This window comes from Lolium perenne, chromosome 4 (assembly GCF_019359855.2).
Source record: "Lolium perenne isolate Kyuss_39 chromosome 4, Kyuss_2.0, whole genome shotgun sequence".
Classification (NCBI taxonomy): domain Eukaryota; kingdom Viridiplantae; phylum Streptophyta; class Magnoliopsida; order Poales; family Poaceae; genus Lolium; species Lolium perenne.
This window is the reverse complement of record NC_067247.2, coordinates 310,546,877-310,562,813: the sequence shown is the minus strand read 5'-3', so window position 1 is coordinate 310,562,813 and position 15,937 is coordinate 310,546,877. Positions and strand designations below refer to the sequence as shown.

At 44.7% G+C, this 15,937-nt stretch overlaps 1 long non-coding RNA gene across 5 annotated transcripts in view; it reads left to right on the top strand.

Moving 5' to 3' along the window:
- LOC127296109 (uncharacterized) overlaps positions 1–15,937 on the top strand; it is a 50,854-nt gene that overhangs the window by 12,260 nt on the left and 22,657 nt on the right. For 4 of the 5 annotated variants that reach the window (XR_011743812.1, XR_011743813.1, XR_011743809.1 and 1 more), the window contains exons 2-3: positions 4,004–5,207; positions 5,299–5,435. This is a non-coding gene — a long non-coding RNA (uncharacterized lncRNA). The remainder of the gene's footprint in view (positions 1–4,003; positions 5,208–5,298; positions 5,436–15,937) is intronic. The other variant, XR_011743811.1, reaches the window with a different exon arrangement.

Genomic DNA, 15,937 nt, shown 5'->3' with positions numbered 1-15,937 from the left:
ACATTTAGTAAAGACTCCTCATTTTAGCTAACTAACTCAAGTGGGAACATTAGTGTCATTCTCACAAATCAATTGTGATTTAAGTCAAGTCACCTTTCAATTCACCATTCCTTTTTAAGACAAAAGTTCTGACAACGGAACAGTATGGCCTTTATAATCGTCCGTAACCGTGGACACGGCTATTCGAATAGGTTTAACACTCTGCAGAGGTTGTACTCTTGTGCCACAACTTTTGATTACATCCGTCGAGGATAACCTCGAATCATCGTAACTCAGTACGCGGATCATCAACCATAACCTTTCACTTATATACCCTAGTATAGGCACCTCTCCCCATGAGCTTGGCCTCCCGGTGAAAACAAACCGTCAACCCGGGAACTGCACAGGGCTTGGGTCGTACATTCACCTCATATTCACATCATTTCACTTTTAACGGAGGCAGCCTTGGCATAACCCCTATGATGCTTGTTTAGAGGGAACCCATACTAAGATACACAAACTTATAGGTAAGCCCTACCCATAATCAGGTATTGTGGGGGTACTTGTATAATTGGAAGGGTATCGCATTCAAACCCAATCATCAGTTTTCATCAAAATTCACCAAGTCATTCATGTCACCTTCACCTTCAAAACCTTTCAAAGTCATTTCATTTCACATGTTCCCATCTAGAGTAGTCAATTTTATTTAGTTAGCACTAGCCACTAGTCATGAGGGGTGCTATCTAGCTTTGATTTGCTCTATGCTAACTTTGATGCTCTTATTCTACTCTAGACCAAGTGAATCATAAATCAAAAATAAACTTTGAAATACAATAAGCAAAATAATGGCAAGGTAAAAACATGGGATAGGTTGATTAGACATAAAGTAAAGAGTGATGGTGCCTTGCTCTTGTAGAGCTTTGCACTTGGGACTTTGCAAGAGTGTTAGCTTGCCTTGAGCGTGGTAGTGATCAAAGTTCTCTTCCTCCTCCTGGGAGTAGCCCTCCTCCTCCTGATACTCCTCGGTACTAGCGTCTATACACGAATACGAGGTATACAATCACCAAACAAAACTTATATGCTAGACTAGACACACCAATGGTTCACACAAGCTTATTCTAGCCTCACATCATTTATAGCATGGTGATTGACTTTGTTTTCTTTTAAAGAAAAATAATTTCCTCTCATTACCATTATTGATTTGGTTTGCTATTTAATTCTTTGGAGAAAATAATTTCCTCTCATTGAATCTTATTAAGATTTAATCTCCTCAAATAATAATAGGGTATGGATATATGTTGACCAAGGTCAACACTTCATATCTATTATTTGGGAGTATGATTTAAATGATGTGCTACCCTCATGCATTTTAATAATAGCATGGTAATGATTTACTATCACTAAGTAATAAAATATGAGGTTCATTAGACTAAGGTCATTACCTCTTATTGAATTACTTAGGATCAAGATTTAAATGAGAGAGTAGCTCTCATACCATTTAAACAATATAATTTAGAGGATTTAAATGGACTAGAAATTGCTCCATAGCCATTATTTTGCTCTAGTCCATGATCATGCAAACAACTAGGCTATCTTTTTTGCATAAACAATTAGAGTATGACAAATGTGATTTATTAGAGTTGGAATCAACTCAAAATCAATTATGGTTGAAATTTAAATGAAGTTTGAAGTTTTAAAAGACCCTGCCTTGTTATTTTTACTATTTTAATTCTACAATGAAACTGAGGGTGAGACCAGTGGGGTTGTTTAGATAATTTCCTAAGCTTTCTAAAGATATAAAATTTGCTGAATTTGGTTTAGCAGATTTGAAACTATTCAAATTTGAAAAAAGGTCCAATATTGAAATTCTAACTAATCCAAATATTCGAATTCAAACTAACGGGCTTAGGCGGGAAAGAACTGGGCCGCAGCAGGGAAGATGAGTTGGGCCAGCCCACTTCGCATCCAGCGCGAGCACGCCGTCTGACTCCGGGCTCCACCCGTCAGCGAGACATAACATGCGAAACGGTAAGGATGAATCTGGATCACACGATTAGAACAGGATCGAGCGGCCGTGGATCATCGTCGTCTCCGACGAGATCCCGACGCACTGGCGGCGAGCCTAGGGGGTCGGAGAGCCTACCGGCGTTCCCGCGGTCGACGGCGAGGTGCGCGGTGACGTTGGCGAGGATGGGGAGTCGACTGGTACTGGTGGCATGGCATGGGGAAGCTCCAATCGACGGCGATGATCTCCGGGTACTGGCGGGCTCCGGCGACGAATTGGGGCTGCTCCGGCGACGATTGGGTGTGGGACTTAGTCGAGGAGAAGAAGGGAAGGGAGGAGAAGCTGTTGGTGTGAGTGAATGGTGTGTGGGGATGCTCTATTTATAGCGGAGGAGGTGACTGGCTGGTGCCCGGGGAGGTCGAGCAAGGCGCGGCGGTTCTAGTGCGCGAAGGGGCAAGGTGAGGATGGCACTCGATTGGCAGCAGCATGGCGATGCTTAACGTCTCTCTGGCGCGGCAAAAGCACGACGTGATCGATCGGGAGCGTGCAGTGACTGCCACGGTACTGGCGGCGGAAAAACGATGAGGACGACGGCGACGGTGCACGCGCAGGGGCTCAAGCATGTCTACGGGCTAGAGGATGTAGTGGTGTCGCTTGATGCAGAAAGAGAGAGGTAGGGGAGGACGGAGGCGACTGGACGAGCTACCGCTCTGGCGCGTCCAGTACGCGGTGAGCGCGCACGCTGGCATGGTTCTGGGCGTCTGGGCGCGTGCTGGCCTGGCCAATGCCAGCCTCTCGCGTGCCAGGGCCGTGCACGGTGCTAATCAGGGATGCAAAGGGAGTGTACTGGACATGGTAAAAGGGAAACGAGAGGATCAGAGAAAGGGGTGGCATGCTGGCCGGCATGAGCACGACATGGTGATGAAAGTGCTCTCTCCTTGCTTTAATAATCAATGGCTTGTCCTTGGCTTGAGGCAGGAGATGCAGAGGGACCATAATCATCTCAGAACAAAAGTGATTTAGGCAAAAATCCAATGAGTAATAGCATGTTTGCTCAAACCAGAATGTTGCCTGCCAAGTGTTCGACACAATGGCCGCATGAACATTTTGTTTGAAATTTTCAAATCTTTTTGGTGGAGTTGATTTGAATATTATTTGGAGTAGAATGGTGGTGGTGGTGTGCAATTTGGTGCTGGTTTGCAAAGTTTCAAAAAGTGGATGATCTTCTCTTTGATTAAATGTTGCCACTTGTCACCTTTATACTGGTCAAACTAGGCAGAGTCAACCATGGTGGTCAACACCAAAAATGTTCACCTTGATATGATCTTGGATGAGGTGGAAAGAGTTGGCAAGGTTTAGTTTAAGAATATGCCAAACCAGGGGCTCAAAGTAGGCATGATGTTAAAAAGGGGCAAAGTGACCATTATCATATGTAACAAAGATTTGATTTTTCCTTTGTTTTGATTGGTGTTTCTTTGATGCAAAAGTGTTTGTTATAGATATATTAGTGTTTCACAAGCAATGGCACAAGCAATGGTGGCCTTGGTTGAGGAGTTGCATATATGGTTAAATGTGTATGTGAGTGAAATTTGTCTCCTTTTCTATTTCTTTTATATCTCTCAAATTGGGGTGCTATGATCATGTACTAGGGTTTAAGCACATTATAATCACACATCAACACTCATCATGGCAAATGGCATACAAGAATGCATGAACACTTATGCATAGCACTATATGTAAGAAAAGTTTTTGTTAGTTCCAAATTTTGAGTAATTGATTTCTTTGTCTTTATTGAAATGAAAACTTGGGATGTTACAGGAGCCTTGCTCTTCTTGGAACGATTCATGTGCTCATGTCCCTCCTTTCCATGGGTTTGCTGCCGTGCCTCATTTGTGCCCGATGCATCTTCATCTTGCGGCCAGCAGCAAAACCGATTGGGGAAATTTCCCCAAAGGAGATACGGAATTTATCCCTATCTATCTCTCTATGTTATGTTTTTTACGGTCATGTTCTGTGTAGGAGTAGCACATGTGCCTTGCAGCTGTTTGTGTTTATGCCTAATGGAGAAAGGGGGCGAGCTGTTTGTCATGATCGGCATCAGTGGCTCGGCTGGATTGCGACTTGCCAGGGAGAGGCTCCAAAACAGTGTCACTCAACACAGAGACCCTCCATGGCCGCCGCCGCAACACCTCAGTTCGAGTGATGCAGGTACCTAAGGTAGACTCACAGTGCTGGAGACTTGCTTTTCACCTAACATGATTACACATAATTTCTGGCACGAGTTTTTCTTTGCAGAGTAGACTGTTGTTCTGACCAGTGTCGACAGAGATGACTTACCTGATTGTGGAAGTGGCCATTTTTCTCAGACATTTGGAGCTTTGAAGGTATACGTCTATGCTGTTTTGATGTGTTTTTCTATTAACTTTAACTTTGTTCAAAATACTGGGCTAATGATTTGTGGACTTCCTATTCAGGAACTCAAACGTGGGATATTGGTGAGATGCTTAACCTCCGACTTCCAAGGTGATCTGGAGGTTGTTTCCTCTTTCGCAGATTCTGGTCTAGATGTCTCTGCCCATAACACTGAGACTGTGAAAAGTTGATGCAAAATTGTGAGGGATCCTCGAGTAGGGTAATTTGACCCACTGATTTTTAGTGTCATCACATTGCACGTTAGACCAGTGGATTATGTAAATTTGAAGAACCCGTAAAACATCAATTCACCTGATTCACTGAACCTGTCAGATTACCAGTCATCAACAGTAACGAAATAACGAAAATACAAAGAATCACTGGTTGCAGTTTTTACTTCTCTATAATTTGATATTCTCTTTAGAGGTGTACAAGTGCTGTAGTTTTCAAACTTCGTATATATCAACATAGGTATTTAACTGTTAAACTTCAATTTCCCTTATCCTATTTACGTGAATAGTATACTTAGTTCTAGCTGAAAGGCTGAAACCAACCTAAAGTTAAACAAATATTGCGACTTTTATTTCCACTACCATGAGACTCCAATCAATTCCATAAGATGATTGTACTATGGTGATGTAACCAGCTTCAGGCCATTGGCGTGTTTTAGTCTGGATGATATATCTCCCGTTTGTACCCTGAATAAACCATGAATCTCATTTGGGCTTGGAGGATTCAGTGGGCGAAGATTGGCTGCGCTTCTCCATCCTCTCGCCGTTGAACTCCATCCTCTACTATGCTCTCTCGCTCGGTAGTCGGTTGTTTATTCCGTTTCTCTTTTTCCTGTCAGTTGTGAGTCGTAACCATGGTTGTTTTAGTTGTGGTTCTTTGTTGTTTTGCAGATCAGTCCTGTTTGGTGGTCTGGTGATGCACATGGAGCAAGGAAGACAAAGTTTGAGCCATCCACGTTTTCCCTCCCTTCGGTTCTTCCTTCTGGACGTCGCACTCACCACCCTTGCTGTTCATTAGTTTGCATCAGGTACTATTCTTCATTTCATTGTTAGTCCATACAATTTGCTTGCCACTGTTTGGATGCTGATGGTTCAGTACATTTTCACTCATCTGCTATTTTTCTCTTATCTTATATGATATTTTATTGTTTTTTGCTGGGCTTGAATGAGAAGATCCTTTGGAAGATTTTGATAATTTCTGATTTTGGTTCCTAATATTTGTTAGATGTATATATCATTATATTGTAGTTTCCCCACATGTTAGGGGCTTTCTGCATATTTATGCACCTGTACATGTACTATATATTGTGTCCTTTGGCCCCCTGGTAATACAACAAGTATATTGCCCTAACATGGTATCAGAGCTTTAGGTTTGCTCCTCCTCCATTGCAGCCGCAGCCGCCACCCGCCCTGGCACCCTGCCGTCCCGTGCCCGGCCGCCGCCGCTGCTTCTACATCGCTGTCGTCCGTCCCGGCTCGTCGTCACCTCGTCCGACCGCCTCGTCTCTCCCGGCCATCTTCCTCCCGCCGGCTTCTCCACATCTACCTCCGGCCGCCGCCCAATTCACCCCGGCCGCCGCCCGATTCCGCCCCGCTCCGGTTCGCCGCCCCCCGTCCGGCCCACTGTCGCCACCGTCTGGCCCGCCTGCCTGCTGCCAACAGGCGGCCCACCCTGGCCGATTTCGCCCCTCCGTCTGCCTCCAGTCGCGTGCGCGCGTGGTCTGTTCTCCCGTGCGTGATCTGATCTGATAGAGAAAAAAAAGAAAAAAATAGAGAGAGATATGTCTTCCTCTTCGGGCTATGTTGCGATTCCTCGCTGCCCGGTGATCTTTGATGGCGTGAATTATCCTGATTTCGCTGCTTTCATGCGTGTCCGCATGCGCGGTCTTCGTCTTTGGGGTGTGCTTTCTGGCGAGGTCTCGTATCTGCCGCGCCCCGTTGCTCCTACGGCGCCTGTTGCACCGACGCTCGTTGCCCTTGCCCCTAATGCTACTCAGGCGGATAAGGATGCAGCCACACATGCTGATGATATTGCTCTGGCTAATTATGACCGAAAGGTCCAGGACCACTCTACTGCCGTTGCGACTTAATTACCGGCTGGATCTGACTGACTACACTCAGTGGATCGATGAGGATGCTCGTGCTGCAGCTGTTCTCACCTCCAGTGTTCTGCCTCATTATGCTGTTGAGTTCATGGGTCTTCCCACTGCTGCTACTCAGTGGGCTTGTCTTCGTCAGCGCTATCAGTCGTTTGGGGATGCTTTTTACCTATCTGTGGTCCGCCAGGAGCATGCCCTTCAGCATGGTGATTCTACTATTTATGAGTTCTACACTCAGAGTGCTGCTATTTGGCGTCAGCTTGATTCTCTTCGTACAGCTGTGTGTGCCACATGTCTCTGCTGTCTGACTGTGCGCGCGGATCTGGAGTTTCAGCGCGTTTTTGAGTTCTTCTCGCGGCTCCTTAAGGAGTTTGAGCCGCGCCGTGCACAGCTGCTTGCCCGTGGTCGTGTTCCGCTTTCTGAGGTACTGGCTGAGATTCGTGGTGAGGAGATTCGTGTTCGTGGTGCTGGTCTTCTTGAGGTTCCCTCTGTATTTGTTGCTCGTGGCCCTCCTATGTCGTCTGCTCGTGGACCTCCTACACCGTCGGCTTCGTTGCGGTCTCCAGCACCGCTGATACTCTCTACTCCTCCAGTCCAGGGCCAGAGTCAACCGCAGCAGCCTAGTGGTATGATAGCACCTCCCTGCACCTACTGTGGCACGTCTGGCCACACTGTCTCTACTTGCTGGTAGAGGGATCCCAGCTTACGTCAGCGGCACTATTCTCGTTGGCGGGCTGGTTCTTCAGGATCTTTTGCTGTTGCGCTATCTGATCAGGACATTCTCCGTGGTCTTCGTGGTTTGCTCGCAGCTACAGGCTCTTCCTCGACGGGTACTGCTGGTTCTGTGCCTGGCCCTTCTGGCACCTCGCGACCACCACCTTCTACACAGTCAGGTGTGTCATCCCCGTGGTATCTGGATTCCGGAGCTTCTTTTCATATGACTTCTGTGTCTTCTATTCTTTCTGCTCTTCGCTCTCTTGTTTCTCCTGTCCGTGTTGTCACGGCCGATGGTACCTCTCTTCCTGTTTCCAGTCGAGGCACCCTCTCTACTTCCTCTTTCTCTGTTCCTGATGTTTCTCATGTTCCTAGTCTTAAGATGAACCTATTTTCTGCTAGTCAGCTTACTGATTATGGTTGTCGCATCATTCTTGACACTGATTCTTGTGCTGTTCAGGACCGCCATACATAGGCCCTGGTTGGAGCTGGCCCTCGCAGCCTTGAGTCCCGGGGGCTCTGGGAGTTAGACTGGCTTCGTGTTCCTCCTGCTGACACTTCATCTGCCAGTTCTCCTGCGGTTGCTGCTTCTTTCACTGGATCTTTTCAGCAGTGGCATCATTGGCTGGGTCACCACTGTGGCTCCCGTTTATCGTCATTAGTTCGTAGTGGTCTTCTGGGGTCTGTCTCAGGAGACATGTCTTTGCATTCGTGTCAGGGTTGTAGGTTAGGCAAATAGATTCAGCTTCCCCGTCCTACTAGTGTGTATGTATCTCAGCGACCTTTTGATTTAGTTCATTCAGATGTTTGGGGTCCGGCTCCCTTTCCTTCGAAAGGGGGTCATCGATACTATATTTTGTTTATTGATGATTTTTCGCGGTACACCTGTTTGTTTCTTATGCGCTCTCGCAGTGAGGTCCTCTCTATTTATCAGCGCTTTGCAGCCATGGTTTGTACTCAGCATTCCACGCCTATTCTTGTATTTCGTGTTGATTCTGCAGGAGAGTATATATCCCAGCACCAGCGTGGTGTTCTTGCTAAGCAGGGCACCCTTGCTCAGTTCTCGTGTCCCGGCGCCCATGCTCAAAATGGTGTCACCGAGCATAAGCATCATCACATTCTTGAAACTACTCGTGCTATGATGATTGCTTCCTCTCTTCCGCCGCATTTCTGGGCTAAGGCTGTCGCTACGTCGAATTACCTCATAACATTCAGCCTTCTGCTGCCCTTCAAGGTAGCATTCCTCTCGAGTGTCTTTCTGGTCACGATTACTCGACTCTTCGTTTATTTGGTTGCGTTTGCTATGTCCTTCTCCCTCCTCGTGAACGCACCAAGCTGACCGCTCAGTCCGTTGAGTGTGTTTTTCTCGGATACAGTGATGCGCATAAGGGCTATCGCTGTTGGCACCCTGTTGGTCGTCGGATGCGCATCTCTCGTGACGTCACGTTTGATGAGACGCGTCCCTTCTATCCTCGCCCCACCTCGGGTACTTACCCGGTGGATGATCTCTATTTTCTTCTTTTTCCGGATGCACCCCTGCTGTCCCTTCTCCTCCCCCTCCTAGTTCTGATGCGCCCACTTCGACTTCGGCGCCATCCTCTCCTCCATCTAGTCCCCCTAGTACTCCTCGTTCTCCGGCTTCGTATCCTTCTGATGTTGTCCCTTCTTCCTCTTCTTCTGATGAGTTGTCCTCCGCCGATGAGCTTCCCCCTTCACGGCCTGTTCGTCAGCGTCGCGCTCCAGCCCGTTACTCTCCTAGCTAGTCAGTATGGTCTCTCTTTTGTTTCCGAGCCGACTTCTTATCGGGATGCCGAGCGTCATCCTGAATGGCAGCTTGCCATGGCTGAGGAGATCGCTGCGCTTTAAGCGCACTAGCAATTGGGATCTTGTTTCTCCCGCTTCTGGTGTTCGTCCTATCACGTGTAAGTGGGTCTATAAAATTAAGACTCGCTCTGATGGATCTCTTGAGCGCTATAAAGCGTGTCTTGTGGCTCGTGTCTTTCAGTAGGAGCACGGCCGTGACTATGATGAGACTTTTGCCCCTGTGGCTCATATGACCACTGTGCGTACCCTTCTTGCTGTTGCTTCTGTTCGACGCTGGTCTGTGTCCCAGCTTGATGTTCAGAACGCTTTTCTTAATGGCGAGTTGAGTGAGGAGGTTTACATGCAGCCTCCTTGTAACATCCCAAATTTCAATCAAATGAAGAAGATGAATTCCAATTACCCAAAATTTGGAACCAACAAAAAATTTAAATTTGCATATAGTGCTATGCATAGGACTTGTGCATTATTGTGTGATATGCCATGATGATTGCTTGAGTGCTTATGTACTACACCCTAAAACCCTAAATTGATCATGAGGAGATCACAAATCAAATCCAAGACAAAGAAAAGAAATAAAATGGAAAACCCTAAAACCCTCACATATGGCTTATGCCATTTCTGCAAATCTTTACCCTAGACCAATTTAGCTTTCACCATTAGTTTTATTATGTTAATAAACACTTATTACCACTTTTGGAATCAAAGAAACTCAAATCAAATCAAATTTGAACTCAAATTGTGATCACATGCAATATTGGTCAAATCTGCCAATTTCAGTCTGGTCACTACTTTGAGCCACTGTATTTTGAGATTTTCAAACCAAACAATTCCAATTCTTTGCACCTCATCAAATTACACATCAAGGTGAACAACTTTTGTAAATACCACCATATCAAATTCATATTGGATCAAAAACTATGCTCAAGCAAAGTTGGGACTTTTTAACAACTCCAACATCACCCCACTTTGCAAATTTTGCATTTCTTTTATTTTTAAAATTCCACCACCACCATTGTGTGTCTCTGGGCATTTGCAACCAATCAAACCAACTCAATTTAAAATTTTGGAATTGCTTTGCATAGGTCAAATTTGGCAAAAACTTGAAAATTCAAATATGCACACATCTCAAAATCACTATTTGGAATAGTGTTGCCCAACCCTATGCCACCACTTGGCTCCTACATGTCCCCTGGTTCCCTCTCCACCTACACATGACATAGGAACCCTAAGAGAAGGGCCACACATTGGCATAGCCATGGCCATGCCGGCCATGAGCACCATACATGCCCCTCTCATCTCTCCTTCCTTCCCCAACCCTGGCCACCTTGCCCAATATTGCCACCACACTCTACTGCACTTGCCTACCCTAGCCCTGGTCGAGGAGGTGCCCTGCATGCGCCAGACATGGACGCGCCCACGACGTCCTGCGCTTGCTGATCATGGCGTGGGCACGCCCACGGGCACACACTGGACACGCGCCGCCTCGACGTTCTGCGCCACGCCTGGACCCCCTCTCTCTTCCTTGAGCCTCGCCGTGACACCGCGACACCGCCAGACACGTGCTCGACGCCGACCCATGCCCGCCGTTGCCGGAGACGGTGACCAAACCCCTCCTCGGGCGCATAGCATCTCGCAACGTCCCGACCGCGTTAGGCACCGCCTAAGCTAGCTAGCGCCGCCCAGAGGATCGCCTGGATACGCGGAACAGGACGCCACCCTCGCCTAGCTCGATAGATCGCCGGAGAACCCGCGCCGCGATCGACATTGCCGCAGCACCCACGGCCACCTCCGCGCCTATAAAAGGAGGCCTCCCCTCGACGTTTTCTTCACACCGCAGCACTCATCTCTCTTCCCTCGATCTCCTCGACCGCTGATGTCTACTTCCCCCTCCTTTTCCTGTAGACAGTGTTGGGCCTCCAAGAGCAGAGGTTTGTAGAACAGCAGCAAGTTTTCCCTTAAGTGGATCACCCAAGGTTTATCGAACTCAGGGAGGAAGAGGTCAAAGATATCCCTCTCATGCAACCCTGCAACCACAAAGCAAGAAGTCTCTTGTGTCCCCAACACACCTAATAGGTGCACTAGTTCGGCGAAGAGATAGTGAAATACAGGTGGTATGAATATATATGAGCAGTAGCAACGGTGCCAGAAAATAGCTTGCTGGCGTGTAGTTGATGGTGGTAGTATTGCAGCAGTAGTAACACAAAGGAAACAAGAAACAAGCAGTAGTAACGCAGCAGTATTTAGGAACAAGGCCTAGGGATTACACTTTCACTAGTGGACACTCTCAACATTGATCACATAACAGAATAGATAAATGCATACTCTACACTTTTGTTGGATGATGAACACATTGCGTAGGATTACACGAACCCTCAATGCCGGAGTTAACAAGCTCCACAATTAAATGTTCATATTTAAGTAACCTTAGAGTGTAAGATAGATCAAAAGACTAAACCAAGTACTAACATAGCATGCACACTGTCACCTTCATGCATATGTAGGAGGCATAGATCACATCAATACTATCATAGCAATAGTTAACTTCGCAATCTACAAGAGATCATGATCATAGCATAAACCAAGTACTAACACGGATGCACACACTGTCACCATTACACCGTGTAGGAGGAATAAACTACTTTAATAACATCACTAGAGTAGCACATAGAATAGTAGTGATACAAAACTCATATGAATCTCAATCATGTAAAGCAGCTCATGAGATTATTGTATTGAGGTACATGGGAGAGAGATGAACCACATAGCTACAGCGGAGCCCTCAGCCTCGGGGATGGATTACTCCCTCCTCATCATGGAGGCAGCGATGGCGGTGAAGATGGCGGTGAAGACGGCGGTGGAGATGGCTCCGGGGGCACTTCCCCGTCCCGGCAGGGTGCCGAAACAGAGTTCTGTCCCCCGAATTGGAGTTTCGCGATGGCGGCGGCGCCCCCGGAGTCTTTCTGGAGTTTCGTCAATTGGTACTGCGTTTTTAGGTCGAAAGGGATTTTATAGGCGAAGAGGCGGCGCAGGGGGGCACCTGGGGGCGCCACACCCTAGGCCGGCGCGGCCAGGGTCTAGCCCGCGCCGCCATGTGGTGTGGTGGCCCCCTGGCCCCTCTCCGACTCTTCTTCGGTGTTCTGGAGCCTTCCGGGAAAAATAGGAGGTTTGGCGTTGATTTCGTCCAATTCCGAGAATATTGCCCGAACAGCCTTTCTGGAACCAAAAACAACAGAAAACAGGAACTAGCACTTCGGCATCTTGTTAATAGGTTAGTTCCAGAAAATGCACGAATATGACATAAAGTGTGCATAAAACATGTAGATAACATCAATAATGTGGCATGGAACATAAGAAATTATCGATACGTCGGAGACGTATCAGCATCCCCAAGCTTAGTTCTGCTCGTCCCGAGCAGGTAAAACGATAACACAGATAATTTCTGGAGTGACATGCCATCATAACCTTGATCATACTATTTGTAAAGCATATGTAGTGAATGCAGCGATCAAAACAATGTATATGACATGAGTAAACAAGTGAATCATAAAGCAAAGACTTTTCATGAATAGCACTTCAAGACAAGCATCAATAAGTCTTGCATAAGAGTTAACTCATAAAGCAATAATTCAAAGTAGAGGTATTGAAGCAACATAAAGGAAGATGAAGTTTCAGCTGTTGCTTTCAACTTATAACATGTATATCTCATGGATAATTGTCAATGTAAAGCAATATAACAAATGCAATATGCAAATATGTAGGAATCAATGCACAGTTCACACAAGTGTTTGCTTCTTGAGGTGGAGAGAAATAGGTGAACTGACTCAACATTGAAAGTAAAAGAATGGTCCTCCATAGAGGAAAAGCATCGATTGCTATATTTGTGCTAGAGCTTTGATTTTGAAAACATGAAACAATTTTGTCAACGGTAGTAATAAAGCATATATATCATGTAAATTATATCTTATAAGTTGCAAGCCTCATGCATAGTATACTAATAGTGCCCGCACCTTGTCCTAATTAGCTTGGACTACCGGATCATCACAATGCACATGTTTTAACCAAGTGTCACAAAGGGGTACTTCTATGCCGCTTTGTACAAAGGTCTAAGGAGAAAGCTCGCATTGGATTTCTCGCTATTGATTATTCTCAACTTAGACATCCATACCGGGACAACATAGACAACAGATAATGGACTCCTCTTTTATGCATAAGCATGTAACAACAATTAATAATTTTCTCATATGAGATTGAGGATATATGTCCAAAACTGAAACTTCCACCATGGATCATGGCTTTAGTTAGCGGCCCAATGTTCTTCTCTAACAATATGCATGCTTAACCATAAGGTGGTAGATCTCTCTTACTTCAGACAAGACGAACATGCATAGCAACTCACATGAAATTCAACAAAGAGTAGTTGATGGCGTCCCTGTGAACATGGTTATCGCACAACAAGCAACTTAATAAGAGATAAAGTGCATAATTACATATTCAATACCACAATAGTTTTTAAGCTATTTGTCCCATGAGCTATATATTGCAAAGGTGAATGATGGAATTTTAAAGGTAGCACTCAAGCAATTTACTTTGGAATGGCGGAAAATACCATGTAGTAGGTAGGTATGGTGGACACAAATGGCATAGTGGTTGGCTCAAGTATTTTGGATGCATGAGAAGTATTCCCTCTCGATACAAGGTTTAGGCTAGCAAGGCTTATTTGAAACAAACACAAGGATGAACCGGTGCAGCAAAACTCACATAAAAGACATATTGAAAACATTATAAGACTCTACACCGTCTTCCTTGTTGTTCAAACTCAATACTAGAAATTATCTAGACCTTAGAGAAACCAAATATGCAAACCAAATTTTAGCATGCTCTATGTATTTCTTCATTAATGGGTGCAAAGTATATGATGCAAGAGCTTAAACATGAGCACAACAATTGCCAAGTATCACATTACCCAAGACATTAATAGCAATTACTACATGTATCATTTTCCAATTCCAACCATATAACAATTTATCGAAGAAGAAACTTCGCCATGAAAATTAAAAGCTAAGAACACATGTGTTCATATGAACCAGCGGAGCGTGTCTCTCTCCCACAAAAGCATTTATTCAAACAAAAACAAAAACAAAAGCACACAGACGCTCCAAGCAAAGCACATAAGATGTGACGAAATAAAAATATAGTTTCAGGGGAGGAACCTGATAAGTTGTCGATGAAGAAGGGGATGCCTTGGGCATCCCCAAGCTTAGACGCTTGAGTCTTCTTGATATATGCAGGGGTGAACCACCGGGGCATCCCCAAGCTTAGAGCTTTCACTCTTCTTGATCATAGTATATCATCCTCCTCTCTTGACCCTTGAAAACTTCCTTCACACCAAACTTCTCATAAACTTCATTAGAGGGGTTAGTACATAATCAAAAACTCACATGTTCAGAGGTGACACAATCATTCTTAACACTTCTGGACATTGCTCAAAGCTACTGGAAGGTAATGGAACAAAGAAATCCACCCAACACAGCGAGAGAAGCAATGCGAAATAAAAGGCAGAATCTGTCAAAACAGAACAGTCCGTAAAGACGAATTTTTAATAAATACTTCCGTTGCTCAGATCAGAAAACTCAAAACTAATGAAAGTTGCGTACATATCTGAGGAACACGCACGTAAATTGGCATATTTTTCTGATTTTTCTACAGAGAAAACAGCCCAGATTCGTGACAGATAGAAATCTGTTTCTGCGCAGAAATCCAAATCTAGTATCAACCTTCGATTAGAGGCTTCACTTGGCACAACAAAACACAAAACTAAGATAAGGAGAGGTTGCTACAGTAGTAAACAACTTCCAAGACACAAATATAAAACAAAATACTGTAGCAAAATAACACATGGGTTATCTCCCAAGAAGTTCTTTCTTTATAGCCATTAAGATGGGCTCAACAGTTTTGGTGATGCACCCGCAAGAAATAGTATTTGAAGCAAAAGAGAGCTTCAAGAGGCAAATTCAAAACACATTTAAGCCTAACATGCTTCCTATGCAGAGGAATCTTGTACACAAATGAATTCATGAAGAACAAAGTGACAAGCATAAGAGGATAAAACACGAGTAACTTCAAGATTCTCAACATAAAGAGGGGAAACTTAATATTATTAAGATGCATATAACCATATTTCCCTCTCTCATAATAACTTTCAGTAGCATCATTGATGAAATCCACAATATACCCATCACTTAAAACATTCTTATCATGGTTCATATGCATAGAAGTATCATTAATTTTGGCATAAGAAGAGTTATTCTCATTAATAGTAATTGGAGCAAGATTATTATCAAGAATTTGAACATGGTAAACAAGTTGCATATTAAAAGAATTGTTTTTGGTAATCCAATCATGACTATGACAAGTTTCATAAGGGTAGTTATAACCTATATCATAGCATTCTTTATAATAATCATCAAAGGTCAGAGGCACAGTGTCATCATAAGAAATAGAATAGTTATCTTTCACAGTTGGTTTATCTGTGTCCATACCATCATTGTTATTAGAAGGAGATGTATCAAACACATAATGATCAGTAGCAAAAGGATTTTCAAACACCTCTTCCCCAAGCTTAGAGCTTTCTATATCATTATGGGAGGAAGCATGGATAGCACTGACACTATGGCAATTATTATCATTTTCAGAATTAGTTTCCCAGAGATTTGTAATATCAACAGTAGTGTGCTCATTCAAATCATGATCGCTAATGTATGTAAAGGGCATAGGAAGATCATCGTATTCAGATTCATTATCACAATAATCATTAGGAGCAACATACTTACGGTTACCTAGCGTTATCTCATTCACGCGGGGATACGCCGTTACCTCTTTCTTTTTCTTCTTCT